This window comes from Hippoglossus stenolepis, chromosome 16 (assembly GCF_022539355.2).
Source record: "Hippoglossus stenolepis isolate QCI-W04-F060 chromosome 16, HSTE1.2, whole genome shotgun sequence".
NCBI classification, from domain to species: domain Eukaryota; kingdom Metazoa; phylum Chordata; class Actinopteri; order Pleuronectiformes; family Pleuronectidae; genus Hippoglossus; species Hippoglossus stenolepis.
The window spans coordinates 14,216,831-14,231,680 of record NC_061498.1 but is presented as its reverse complement, the minus strand read 5'-3'; the positions used below and the strand labels follow the sequence as shown (position 1 = coordinate 14,231,680).

The window sequence follows — 14,850 nt, the reverse complement described above, 5'->3', positions numbered from 1 at the left end:
TTTCAACAAGTTAAATTTAAGACTCTTATAATAACTCTTAAAATATAAGACATATGTCAAGTACGACAGATATGGAGGAATATCAAACTTCTCCATAATTGAAGATAAGGCAAAGTAGCCTAATAAGAAATGCTTTTAGGTAGCTCTTACTTAAGGGTATCCGTCGTCTTTCCTAAAGCCAAGCCGAGCGTGCTGCTTTCCCTGAGCCAAAGACTGACTGAATCTCACAGCACACACACAGCTGTGTTACCTTCCAAATCAAATCAAATCAAAAAAAATTATTTAAATTTGAGATGCAGGGTTTTTTTTTATCTGATAACGGCCGTATGCTAACAAGCTGACAGCCCTGTGCCAAGCCTCTCACAGCCATCACTGCTGGAGGCACTCATTGAGACATAACTACGTTTAATACTCCACCATGGTCTGCATTGCTTTAATTAAACAGCGCTGTCTCGTCTCAGAGCATTTCTCTCATTACATTCATTACCACAGTGTTGTCTCATTTCCCCAAAATGGTCTCCAGCCACAGGCACTGGATCTTGGCCGTGTTTAACAAAGATATGAAGGATGTTGGGGGACAGTGTGTTTGCAGAACCGATGACTGGTGGAAGGATAAGCGTTGACAATGGCACATTGACACCGGGGTCTCGTCATCACTCCTCTCCTCTCTCTGTATTGCTTGTTCTTTTACTCTCTTGCTATTGTTTGCTCTCCGACTTTGTCTCCCTCTCTGTCACTCAACCTTTGCGTCTCTCGGCTCCTGAAATAATTTATTTTTTCTCCCCCCCCTTGCTCTCTCTCTCTCTGTCTCTTTCTTGACATATATGCCTTCATACAACACTAATAAAGAGATGAGATTGATACTGGGAAACAATTAAGGTCTGACTAGCAGCGTGCTGGACGTTTCCACCCTGTGGGAAATGATCTATCACTTCCTCAATAACATCTGACAGAGGCAGCCTGCTTTGAACCTGCCCACAATGAATGGTCTGCCTGAGCGTCAGGCGCAACAAAAGGAGAAGCCAGAGGAATTTGTTGAAGTACACAAGCATACACACACACGGACATGTACAGGATGTGGGAGTTTGGCATTCCTCTTTGGTTTCTTCTCAATATGTCTGCTTAAGACTGCAGCTCACTTTGAACAAGACGTGAGAATGTCTCAGCGGCAGCGCTGCCAGATGTGACCTATCTCCGATCCTTCCCACCAAAAACTTTGCATGGGACGTCTCCGAAGCACTGACCATATTTACAGCCTGTGGCCCGCAGAGTGGCTGAGACTGACATATTTATTACAGCCAGGCGGAGGAAGCTGAGGATGAGCGGGAGGCTGGTTAACAACAAATGTCACCATGCTGGTCCCGTGCCACACGTCTCTGCAGTGCTGAACCCCAGCCTCAGACACAATGATTGTAGGAAATAACAGCTTGCCACAAGAGTACAAGGTAACTTTGTTACAATGAGGGAAATATGAGTGATGTTATCAGTTATGATAAATATAAACTTTATTTCTATTGAACCTTACAAGGTGCTTCACACAAGAAAATACAGGAGCAATAAACGCCAGATGTTACTGGGATGTTATGCTTAACTCCTTTTTTGATACTATTACGATACTTGGGTGATCCTAAATGTATTGCGATCAATATTACGATAAATTGCGACTGTATATCATGAGTTATATTTGCAAAAACAATGCACATCAGATGACAGTCAGTCTTCTGAGTTTGATTTATATTTAGGTGTTCCTGCTTATCAAACTAGTGTCCGCCCTTTTCTCCTTTCTTGCATCTGCTTTTTATTTTCCTGAAACATGATGACGTAAGATGTCACATAGCAAAACAGCTCTTTCCACTTTGCCTATGCAATAGGAAGCAAATGAAGCAACTTTGTTTGAATTTTATCGATTCAGGAAGAAAAAAGTTGATTCAGAAATCGTTAGAAAATATTGTAAATCAATTTTTCTTCCCAGCCCTATCATCTGTGCAGTTTAAAAGAAACATAATGCAGTCTTTAAAGCCCCACAAGCATCAGGTACTATTGACGGACTTGTTTGCAAGTCTATGCATTAAGGTTCATTGGCTATGAATAAAATCATTACCAGACATAGAGGCCACAACTTTCCTGAAGCTTAATTGCCGTCTCTCGGATCGCCGGCTCCAGAATCCTCAATACTTCATTCCTACAATGTGGGGCTGCACAGGCATAACCTTGACTGCCGTCTGCATTGCAGTGAATGGCGGGGGAGAGACGTGTGCCTGTGCGTGCCACCAGAGAGCTGTGCTGCTGCTGCAGTACAGGACACCTCTGCTGCACTCCCCTCCCCTCCTCCACCAAGGCTACACCTCACCTCTCCGCTAGACTCCCTCAATGGGACCAGAGAGAGGGGGAGATTCTGCACTGTCCTCTGACAGATGTGCCCATTCACAGACCATCACGCAAACACAAATACACAACCACAACCACAACCTGTCCTTGAATGTGATACTGTGTCCGTCTTTGTCTCCTCAAAGGTGTACATTAATTCACAACTGTAATCGACACCCACACCTCTAGTTTCAAGATCTAAAAGAAGAGGTTATTTTTTACGTTATTCAACGCCTCCTTGTGTGCACCTACACACCCACCGCTTTGCCCAAATAATTTTGTGAAGGTACACACCTGCCTCCATGTGCAGCACACTCACTTTCCATACACCTACCATGTAAGTATTTTCAATGCCCAGAGCTGAGAAACTATGAAAAAGCTGGAGTAGAGAAACAGAAGGAGGATCAAATTGGCAAGCGTTCAGTCCAGTCACCTGTGTTTGTGCAGAGGACTGTGTGTGGGTAGAAGAGCAGGCGAGCTTACTATAGCACAGCACACACAGAGCCTTCGCTTTAAGGCGATTGTTTTCTCCCAAACCCCCGTGTTCGCTCTGCATTTGGCAAAAATAAGGCTAACATCTCTGAGCAGGTTTTCGATCAATGATGCATTTTCTCTCTGACACATTCCACGACTGTGTCCGCGAAGCCCACTCAACTCTATAAATAATCCCTGTGAGCCCGATCGTTGGCTGGGCTCCTTCTGTCTCGTCAAGAGGTTGGCAAACCGACTCGTTGGCTGATCCAGTGCCAGTGGACGAAAAAAGAAAGGAGAACTCGTGCGTGGTATCTGCACCCGCTCTGATCTGCAGCATTATGAACCTTCTTATGCAGCTCCTTTCCTCTGCTTTACTATTAGATAAGCATTTATCAATAGGTTCACTGTCTTAGTATATTTGGACCAAATTACCTTCTTGTGGAAGGTAACTGAGTACATCAGTTCTCTGAGTTGTACTTTACTTGAGTATATCCACTTTACAGCATTTTAAATTTCTACACTGTGTTTCAGATAGAACTAGAATGACACTCAGTAGAGTGCATACCTCCAAAAGAAGCCCAATAGTTAAAATCTGCCAGATTCTGACTTTTATTTTAATCTGCACTGCATTTTAAGTATCAGTCTCCTAGACATGACTGTTTTTCATTAAGATTAAAGAATTATTCCCTAGTAAAACTGAAAATATCAAAAAATTATTTTTCAATGTTCAAGGAAAATGATCACTGCAAAAATTGTATGGGGTCTTTCTCGGCCCATGTTCCATCCTTCCATCAAGTTTCGTGAAAATGAATAGAGTAGTTTTGGCGAAATCCTTTTTTGAATTTTATACTATTAATTTGGTGATCACATGTTCAATACTAATTAAAATGTAAAAACCCACAATTAGCATGTATAGTATCCACCATTATAGATAGACCAATAGATAGAATTAGCTCCACCTCCACTTGCTATACTACACACTAAAATGCTGCTTACCCATTTATGCATCAGTAATAACAATCTATTTATGTCATGTAAAATAACGAAGTCAACAGTACCATGTGCCACTTTGCACAATGTGTACTTTGAATGCAGGATTTGAATAATGTATTTCTGTGACGTGTAATTGTTCTACACATTTGATTTAAACACGCCTTACAGCACCGGTTAACGCTGACTAGCAATAATTAGCATGAGTGGAGATTGGAAACGGGCAGAACTGCTGCTGCGATGAGTTTCATTAGCTCTTTTCTTGCAGTACTGATGACAAATGTAGGACACGGAGGAAGTGGGTGTGTTTGTGTAAATGCAAAGTGAAGGGAGGGTGGAGGGTGGAGGACACAGGAGCAGAGTGCTTCACTCTGCACAAGAGCTCTGGTTGAAGGTGACCTTGGCGTTTGCATGGAAATCCTGACTGGCAGCGCTGCAGTGACGAGAATCAGCTCCATCTTGCACTGGCATGGTGGACTGATACTGATGATGGATTGGCAGAGGAATAAAATGGGAACAAAACTGGGGGGGTCACATGCATCAGGAAGAAAGAAGGCGGTTGGCATGCAGGGTAAGAGGAAGGAGAACAGCAGTTCCTATTTTTAGGTCTGGCCACACTCCTTCCCTGAGAAGAGGGGGTGAGGATTCCCTAGGAGAGAACTGCACAGCAGGAGGGGAGGTGAATCTGATGAGGATGCGTAAGAAAACCTTGCTTGATATCCAGGCCTTGATACAAGCTGACCCAGTTTTAACAAAAAAAGCCAAGAGCAGCATGTTAGACATGGACTCATCTCTCCTGGCGAGAATGTGTTCTTGTGCCAAAGGTCATGTGAAGGTGACAAAGAGAAGAAGATCGAGGACAAGCGGAGGGATCATCCTCCCATTAATCTGTGGTATTAACTCTTCTGCTGTTTTGCTCTAAAGCAAGTTCTGTACAGTGTCTCATTCTTTCTTTTCTTTTCCTCAGGTCAGATTGTTATTCTCAGCTTGTGGGGATGCTGTAAGCAGAAAACAACCAGAACATATAATCTTATGCAACATGATCCACAGTTCTTTGGTATAAAAATTGCTTTTTAAGGCCTCGACAGAATGCAGTTTAGTTTTTGCAGCGGGAGGCATCTTTTGTTTTCTATAGGCAGTAGGCGTTTTGCACACCGCAAGGACCTCATGAATTGGGCACTTGGGGCGCCTCATATATTTGCAGAAGCGCTATGAACGCATTATAGGCTGAAAAATCAATCCCCTCACTCTGGTAGAAATTCAACTTAAGAGCAGATAAACAAGCAACATCACTCACGTTTTTGTTTTCCTATTGCCCAGTTCAATGAATTGCGAGGCGGACCTTTGCTTTGAAGAACAAGAACAGCCTTTCATCCTTAGATGCAGATCAATTGCACTTTGCTTATAGCCTATATATAAAAAAAATAAGTGAGAGTTTACTTCAAACCTCACAACAAAACCACAGTTGAGGACCGATGATTCAGTGGTTACCTAATAATAACAACAACCACAAAAAAAAAAAAACTGCAACAGGCACTTATCGGGGCTTTCAGGGATGTAGAATCCAATCTGCGGACTGTCTCAGCCACAATCCTCTCTGGACTGGGCTCCATCAGATCCACCATCTCAGGGTTCTGTTCAAAGAGTCAGAGAGACTTTGTTATCTAAAATTCACCATGCAGTCTCTTTTTGGAAAATAACTGTTTATTGCCTTTTTTTTGGCTGTGTCAAATAGAGTCAGTGTCAGATTGAGGTTATTTATAACAGTTGCATGTTTGTCTGCATTCTGAGTTGGAGAACTGTCTTGGAAATGATCAACTCGACATGACTGCTTCAGAGAGAAGCTGAAGTCTGTGTCAAAGGGAGGAAGCACCTAACGAGTTTCATAAGTTTGATAAGTGAGCGGAGCGCCATTAGGCTATTTTGGTTCTCTGTTGTGTTATCTCCTCATGTGGTTGACTTTACAGCTCCCTGCGGAGCCCAAAAATCGTTGCGCGCATTCTGGCAGCAGCCACAGAAGCAGTAGTTTGAACAGCAGAACCACATCAATGTTTTAAAAGGAGGACCTGGCAGTGCAGAGCCCTCAGCAGCCATCATTACCGTTCTCTGTAGGGAGCAATACGACCTGTTGACCAGATACTGCCTGGAGGACAACTTTAGCACCAACCACCATCACTTCCCAAGCTGCCCTGCACCCCTCTGCCATTCTGCACCAACATTTACGTTGAGTCTCTTTAGAGATGGAACGTGAAATCCAATGCAGCACGTAGACAGAGGCCTTATTTCAGTGGTAAAAAACGTTGCCCAAAGTGAAAGCATTACCCACATCTCTCAAGGACAAAAACGACTTTTGTTGGGCATCTGCTTAATTATGGAGAGAGGGGGGAAGTGTAGAAAATGGTTCTCAGTGTCCTACAAAAAGGGAAAAAAAATTCCAATAGAGAGTGGATGATGGTGTGGGTGTGTGAGGGAGTTACAAGGGCATAGAGGAGGAGAACCGGGGTCAGAACAGCTGCTCGGGGCTTGGGGGTGGGGGGAGTGGGTTCAGTGGATGCAGCGATACAGAGACACACAACATAAAGCTCCATTCATTAGAATAAACTATTTCCTCTCTGCAGTGACAAGCTCAATTATGGCTGAGAACATCAATTTTGCATTTAACAATGGGCGGAAATTCTTTTGCCATAAAAAAAAATATAAATATAATGTATGCTCACACACACTGTGAATGAAAAACCTTAAAGTCGTAGAGTGCGGAGGGTTTTTAGAGTTGCTGACCGCTCATACAGTGGTGATACAACCACAGCTAGTGAGATCACTCCTCTCTTCATCCATCTGCTACTCACCCTTGACGTTCCCTCCTTCTTCCTTTCCTTCTGTCCTTTTGGCATTTCTTGTCTAGATTTAAATGGACCCATGTGAAGGATGCTTAGAGCCCAAACTATCAGCAGTTCTGAGCCTTCTAACAGACAAATCGGAGTTTACGTTTGTTTATATGCAGAAATACAGCAAATTTTTACTTTTCAGAATAAACCTTGCACAAAGGGTGTGAATATACTGTATGCTTTACACATTTTACACAAAAATGTATATTTTCCTAATGCAAGTTCTGTACATTTGGCCTTAATTACATTTTAAGAATATATTTTTTATATATATGAATCGGCAGATTTATCAGTATTGGAATTTCTTTACTCCCAAACATCAGTATCAGTCAGGCTCTTCTAAATATGACTGTTATCATTCTTGTGTTCACGTTATTTCTCTTCAGACGCACTTTTTAATATAAGTTGTTCAATTACAGGGCCGTACACGTAAAGGCTCCTTTGTCACTTCCTGTACAGAGGGCTTATTGCGATTTAACATGCTGCATCTGTGAGCATCCCTGCTGATTTACTACACTCATTTACGAGAACACCAGCTCTGCACTATTGTACTATACAGTGTGCTTAGTGTGCAGCAGGGATTTAACAGTATTGTAACACTGCAGCGAGGTGGTGATTATAATACCACACCAAGTTTTACAACATGACGGTTGCAGTGAACCTGAGGAGGAAGTACGCAAGGCCTCCTTCGTATGCTCTTCTGTTATTTCTCTGCTTCCCTTTAGGTTTGCATCGCGAGGGCATCTGACAGACAAGCGGCAGATTTGGGACTTCAGAGGATTACATTGATTTTCCCTAAGACTTACCATTGCTTTTAGTTTTGTGGAACTTTTACATACATAAGAAACCTATATAACTAATAAAGCATCATGGCTCCTTTAACCGAACTATTTGAGCGACACACCTTTACTTTAGACTTTACCTTACAATTGAATGATCTAATTAAAAGGCTCTTGTGTGGAAAGAAAACATTCTGGAGAAGACAAGTCTCCATAAAGTGACTGTGTTAACAGATTTAGGTCCCCACAACATGAGTTACACCTAGATCACACACACGCACACGCACGCACACACACGCACACACACACACACACACACACACACACACATAATGCAAATGCTCAGCAGCTAATCTGATCAAACATAAAGACGCCAGAAAAAAAACAACCATCTGTATAATCCTATAAGATTGTCATCAGTGAGCAAACATTATGTCAAAGCATGACTCTGTGAAGATAAACAGGAAGCAAAATACCACATACAGATTCACTTCATATAAATCTTCGCCCCACTCAGAGAGGCCTACTGAGCTGTGCTCACACCCTAACCAGCTCCCTCTGACCCCTGTCCTTCACACCCTGGTTTTTTGTTTTCTCACGAGCACCTAATGCTATCAATGAAAATGCGGCTGACTATGTTTGAACCGAGATTACAATCAACTGCCAGTAATTGAAATTAATCATCGGTGACCTTTCCTTGGGGAAACTGGGCAGAGCTGAAATCCAGCGTTTTATCTTATTCACAAACCTGTCTGTGACCGATAAGAGGGAAATTATGAGCAAGGAAAAGGGAACGAGACAAACCTAATACAGAAGGCTCTCTCTCTCTCTATCTCTCTCTTTCTCTCTTTTGCATGATGTCAACACATTCATTAAAGGATAATGTCAGAAATAGAGGGAGATTCCGACATGATTTTCTTGGCTGATGGAGTTCAGAGGTGCAGCAGATAGCAGAACTCATCAGGTGACGTATAAAAACGCTTTGATGCATACAATAAGGCAGGTGTGTCGACAGGCTGTGTGTTGGTATTACAAGGTTTCAATCTCATGGAAAAGTGATGTTTCAGACAAGAGAGCGTTTTAAAATATATTTCACAAAAGAGACAGACTGGGACAACTTAATCGAATATGCCGCGTATGAGGGTTATTCCTTTGGCTCCACAGACTACAAGGTCACACAAATGGCAGGGAGCCTCAAATTGGAGAATCCCTGCATCTTGCTAAACCCATCACAGCCTGAATTCAGACATCACAAGGCAGAGTCCAATACACAATACATGCTAACTGGCCGTGAACCTTTAGGAAACAGGAGATGAGGTAAGAAGAGGGGTCAAGAAGGCACTGAAGTGGCTCGGTCTGCTTTTTTCTGTCACAAGAAGAGAGAAGCCTGTCGAGATAAAGCTTTTGTCCTTTCTTTCTCAAGGAAGCCCAGCCTATTGATGCTCATACAATGCATGTTCTGTGCAGGCTAAGATGACACCCCCACCTCTTCCCAAATAATGTGAAACTGGATTCAGCATCCTTTTATTCACCTTAAGTCAATATTTCACTTTTCTCTTTAGAGCCTAGAGCAACATCTGGGTAATGAATGTTGATTTGCAAATTTGCATAAAGATAGACGACATAAAAGTCAAGCCAAAATATCTCAATCCCCCCTGGTGGCTGGCTGCAGTATATGTCATAAACCCTGCCTCCTCCATGTTGATGGATGGGGAGTGGACCAAACTAACAAGTCAAAGTAGAAGTCAAATAAATGACGCTTTCTTTCAGTTTAGGTTGTTCTTCTTTTAATTACTTATTTAATGCGATAAAAAAAGGGGGAGAAACTTCATTATTGACGGCTGATCTGAATCGCCACAGGTTAAGCACATGTATCGCAAGATGGCAGCACCCATATTTGCATTATTCTGGCTTCCTTTGGCTACAGTGGGAGGAAGTGGAGACGCGATGTCCATCTTTGTTTACAGTCTATGGCTGAGCTGAAGATGGTAATGTCAGAACCTGCAATGTACAGCTCCTTTGCAGTTTTATAGGCCATGACTAAGGTTACAACAGCAGCTGATTCAATTTAGTTGAGGTCTGTGAAGCTGAAGCAGCCGTAACGTTTGCATACTGTGCTACAGTAGGTGGTCTGTTGAAACAGTGACTCAGAACGAGAAATGAAAAGACCGACTCATCTGAAAAACCCTGCTGATGCCGTATAGATGCTTTTAATTAAATACACTTGTTGTCCAAACTGAGGGTTTTTCTGCTGAGGGGAAAAACAAATAAATGAAGGAGCAGCAACGTAGAGCTCGTCCACCAATTCTGAGCACAGAAGAAGTAGCCATTCGCCAACATGTGAATAAGAATAAATAAATATATACATATATTAAAATATATATATAAAAAAATAATAATCATATCTATTAAAAAGTATAAAATAATCATATCACTAGTTAAATATAAGGAAAAAAAGAAAAAAAATTGTATTATTAATCAAACTAGTAAATAATAATGATAGACTCTAGGGATGAGAGGGATGAATCATATTTGGTTTAAATTGTAAAAAAAAAAGGACTTTAACATACATCAATTTATGCTATATATACTGCACATACATTTGTATGCTGTATATACACAGTATATTGCCATCTTGCTAAATGAATGCATTTTGCAGTTACGGCCGGTAAAATGTATTACAAGACAGAAGTGAACATTATAAGAGCTGGTTTATTTGTCCATCATGAGCTGGGGTGCGTTTGAAATCACATCTTATTTACGACATGGTGCATTAAATTTACTGTCCAACATTTAATGTGAGTGTGTGGAAACATGTTGAAACTGCTGTGCCTCTGCAGCTGTCACCAAATGATAATACAATTGTAATTTACTTCTCACTTTTGAGTGTCTGTTATATAGGGTGCAGAGAACGGGGGAGTGATGAGTCAACTGAACACCCTGTTGCTAGTAGCAACCACTGCTGGTCCAGGTCTGTAACACTTAAATGACACTAATACATGTTTTATCAGATCTGTGACCAAGCAAATATTGACAAGCATATTTTATGTACATATCTGCATATATGTGCACCTGCACAATAGTTTGTAGTCTCTGGTCCGACTGAATTATATTGCTTGACACTGGGGCGGCGGCATGGAGGTATAGTGGGTCGCGCTGTCGCCTCACAGCAAAGAACGTTCTGAGTTTGAACCTGACGGCCGAACAACGCGCCTCTGTGTGAAGTCTCTTGTTTTTCCTGGGCTTCTGGGCCACAGTCCACACACATGCAGTTTAATTGGAGACTCTAAAATATCTCTAGGTGTGAATGTGAGCATGAATGGTTGTTTGTCTCTGTGTGTCGGGCCTGTGATGGACTGACCCAAGGTCAGCTGGGACTGTCTGTATAGATAATGAAGAGATTAATGGTTACTAAGGTTTCTTTTATTGTCTATCTATTATACCAGTTTAAAGTGTCACTGAGAGGAAAATGTAAAGTAAAAATGTTTTAATAGTTGGCACAGGCTTTAAGCAGAACTGGAATTCAGTTATTCACAAAATTAGTATAAAAATTCTTAATTAATAGCCTTGAACGTTTTATAAGATAGTTAATTAACATTTTTTATTCAGAATTAAACATTTGTTCTACAGTCTCTATGAGCTAGATATATGATGATCATGATCAGGTAAAAAAGATGTGGGTGAGACCGAGGCCCGGCTCACCACTCACTGATTCTCGTACATTCAGTTCCTGAGCAGTGCAGAGGTGGCCTGAAGGACACCGGTGTCAGTGTGCACCAGCGATGCATGAAAGAAAACAATGGACATGAATCATCCTGCTTTAACTCTGAACAAACTGAGCGAACATGCAGAGGGGAATCAATACAAAAGGTTGATGGGAGTGTGAGAGAAGGTAGGTGAAGCTGTGGGTGTTTTTGCCTCTGTGTTGTGTAACAGTCGCTAATTCAGACGTGAGTGGAAGGGCAGATGATGAGAGTGCTGAGGGGTCATAGCCGGAGCAGAGATAGAAAAGGAATAAAATAATCTTTTGAAATCGCACCTTTTTCCCTCACTCACTTGATGTTCTCGACAGTCTGTCAAGATCCATTTCAAATTCTATCTGTTGTATGAGTGAGGATCCAGGGTAGGAAGGAGCCACCATTAGTGCACTTACAGAGCGTCTCTGTTTCTCTCTGTGTCTCTCTCCGAATGCTGAGTCAGCGTGATGTGAGCATGCAAGGTGAAAATATTCACCAAAGCCTGCACCATATTACAAAAGTTGGTAAAAAAAAAAACATTTCGTCATCTACAGCGCTAATTCTTTGAGGGTCACCGGATGCTGGAGCCAATCCCAGTTGACATTAGGTGACAGGTACAGGTCGTCAGTGTATCGCAGAACTGACAGGAGCAGTTTTCAGGCATGAAGTCTGGAAAATGTTTCGCACAATTGGGTCCAGACTTTCTCCATCAGGTTGCATGAAGAACAGGAAGAGCGCAGCAGGGGGTTCTCCACTCAGACACATTCAGAACAAGACAGACATGACATCACCCGGACATTATCCAGAGTCTTTACTAGGGGGCCGGCAGGAGAAACTCGGGAGAATGTACCTCTGACCTCTAACTCGGACATTTGCTTGTCACATTAACATCAGAGATTATCTTGTCTGCCCGAGTACCCACAGAAAACCAACAAAGACAAAGGGAGAACATGCAAACTCTCTTCACTTAAAGACATGGGTCGCAGGTCCACCTGTCCCTTAGTTTTTTCCCTCCCTTCCAAGCAGTGTCCCTCATCCCTCCAAAATAAAACCAGATGCAGGGAGAAAGCCTCATGAGGCATCACCTCACAGATGTCCCGCCTTCTGTTCGGCTCAGACAAAGCATGCACAAGCAAATACGGCCGACTCGACACTTTTTCCGGCTGATTGTTTGTCTTTCGGCTTCTGCTTTTCTAAAGACAATTTTCAGTCGCACATCCTCTTTCACTTTCCGTCATATGCTCTTGAAGCAGACAAAGCCGTGACTCTGTAGTTACACAAAACAGCCCAAAATAAATTGAAAGCTATTGTGGTGACTGTTCTGATTGTTCATTCTTATGAATCTATCCAGCATTCTAGCTGGTACCACGCACTCTGCCGAACAAACAAACTTCAATTGAAAAGTGAATTTTTACACTTATTACATTTCTTAAAAACACACACTATTTATTGAAATGCATGATACCCTTAGCTTGTAGATCTCTAGTTTCAGGAGAGCCTGACTCCACAACGCTATTTTTAATGTAATGGCCTGTTCCCCGTTATTAAGAGCGTGTGGGAGTCGCTCTGCAAGTATGACTGGTTGAGGCCTGACAAAGCTCAGGGGTATCGTTACAGGTTCATTTTTCACCGCAGATATGAGCGACGATACAGTAGAGCACACGTACGCTTGCAGCTGATGCTTGATGCAGATGCTTCAATCGGCGGTGTGATGGATTTTGATGGATGACTAAAGTGGAAAGTCACTGGGTGAAGCAGTCAGGTGGCAGTGCCAGTCTGCCTTCTGGGAATGAATCAGAATAGTTTTTTTTGGGGGTTGATGCTAATATTGACACACACTGGGTGTTTGACCAGAGGCATGAAATTATGTGTCTCCTCCATCAAACACCTTGCAAATGTGAAGAAAGTGAAGAGAGATGACTCTCATTGATATGCAGCAGGCGAGAAGGTGCCCTCAGATTTACCCGTGGGTGTCATTCAGACCAACACATACACAAGACAGTAAGTGCAGCTGCTTTCAAGTCGCTACTACACATGATCCCTTGTGTAAGATTATCGTTTTAAGACAAAGTCAAGTCCAACCATGGGCCTGAATGGTCTCCTGTTTTTATCTACTATTTCCAGAAATCACTGTCTGTCTGTTGTAGAACACATGTATTGTTACATTCATTATTAATGCATTTTGAAAAAAATCTCAAAAGTGATGTTGTTGCTCAAGACAACAAACCACAGCTGATTCTCCATTTCAGGAGTGAGCTGCTCTTTGTGTAGCAGCAAAGGTGCAGCTTCGGGAATCTGTGGACTGAGTGTGCATTCGCCACGGCTCAATTACTGCCGGTCACTTTTTTAGTTTCAGAGAGAAAAGCCTGCAACCAGCAAACAGCCCATTCCAAACAGGCACGTTTATAACAGGCACTCCACTAGTAAAAGATTAAAATGCCAGAAAGAAAAAAACAAAATTAAATTAGAAAAGAAACTCTAAAGCTTAATTAACAAGCTACTAAAAGTCTGCCACCAACAGTTGTCGTCTCAGCTGGCAAACGGTCGCTTGTGAGACGTGAGAAGCCTGCTTTCATCAACTGCTGCCAGACTAATTGTTTTAAAAATTACAAATTCGCCAACATTATCACAGTAAACTGCATCATCTGCACAGATGCAGCATCACCGAGGGAAAGGTTATAAGCGAACGATAGATTTCAAGCTGCCAGGTGCCGCAGGTTTATATTTTCGAAGACGGCAAGGACCCACTTATTCAGCTGTGAGCGGGCTATTAAGCTAATAGTGACCTGTTATCATGTGATGGCCTGCAATTTTCACAGCTTGCAGGATTTTCCATTCCAGACATTGTTGTTATTTTTAGGAGCTTTGGCCGTAAATTCTACTGTTAATTGTTTATTGTGTCATTTCTGGGAATAACTAGTGTTTTTTCAACCTGTTTTTCTGTGTAGTGGTGTCTGTTGCTGGCATACACAGTGTACGTGTACTGCGTGATGTGTCGAGCACAATTTCACATCAGTCACACAGGGTTTGTCGTGCTGTTATTTTTGCATTGCTAAAAGCTGGGGTCCCGTAGGTGTGCATGCCCCCACCACCACCACCCCCAATACAGGGGCTGCAGGGATATACTTAAGTATACGGCCCCGGCTCGGTCAATGAAATTTCCACAGTGCAGGCATCTGTTTCAATTTATTTCCAGTCAAGGGCTCCATCAACAAGAGATGTAGCAATTGACCTGATACCACAAGCACGCTAATGGCCCTACATACATGACAGCCATAACATACAGACGTATATCACCAGGCAGGGCAGGAAAACCACGCCACTGCATCTCTCAGCTGGCGATCACAACTCCTGTCAGTCTGAGAATCAATACTTGAGGTAGAGGAGAAGATTGTGGAGGTGACTGGTGTGGGCCGGGCTGGAAGATGCTCATGACTGATAGCCGGCTGCCAGGTTCCTACATCACCTATGCAGCGTTGACTGTAGGAAATGTGATCCTCTCTCTCCTCTCCCCCCTCTATCTGTCTCTCTCTTGTCTGGCGGCGAGGCTGGGAGGGGCTGAGCAGGAGAAGAGGGAGGAGTGGCACATCCTGTTACAAGGACATGCATTCGACCACA

At 42.6% G+C, this 14,850-nt stretch overlaps 1 protein-coding gene across 1 annotated transcript in view; it reads right to left on the bottom strand.

The window, feature by feature from the left end:
• Positions 1–14,850, bottom strand: part of plcl5 (phospholipase C like 5) — a 68,785-nt gene that overhangs the window by 35,114 nt on the left and 18,821 nt on the right. The gene's annotated exons all lie outside the window — the stretch shown is intronic.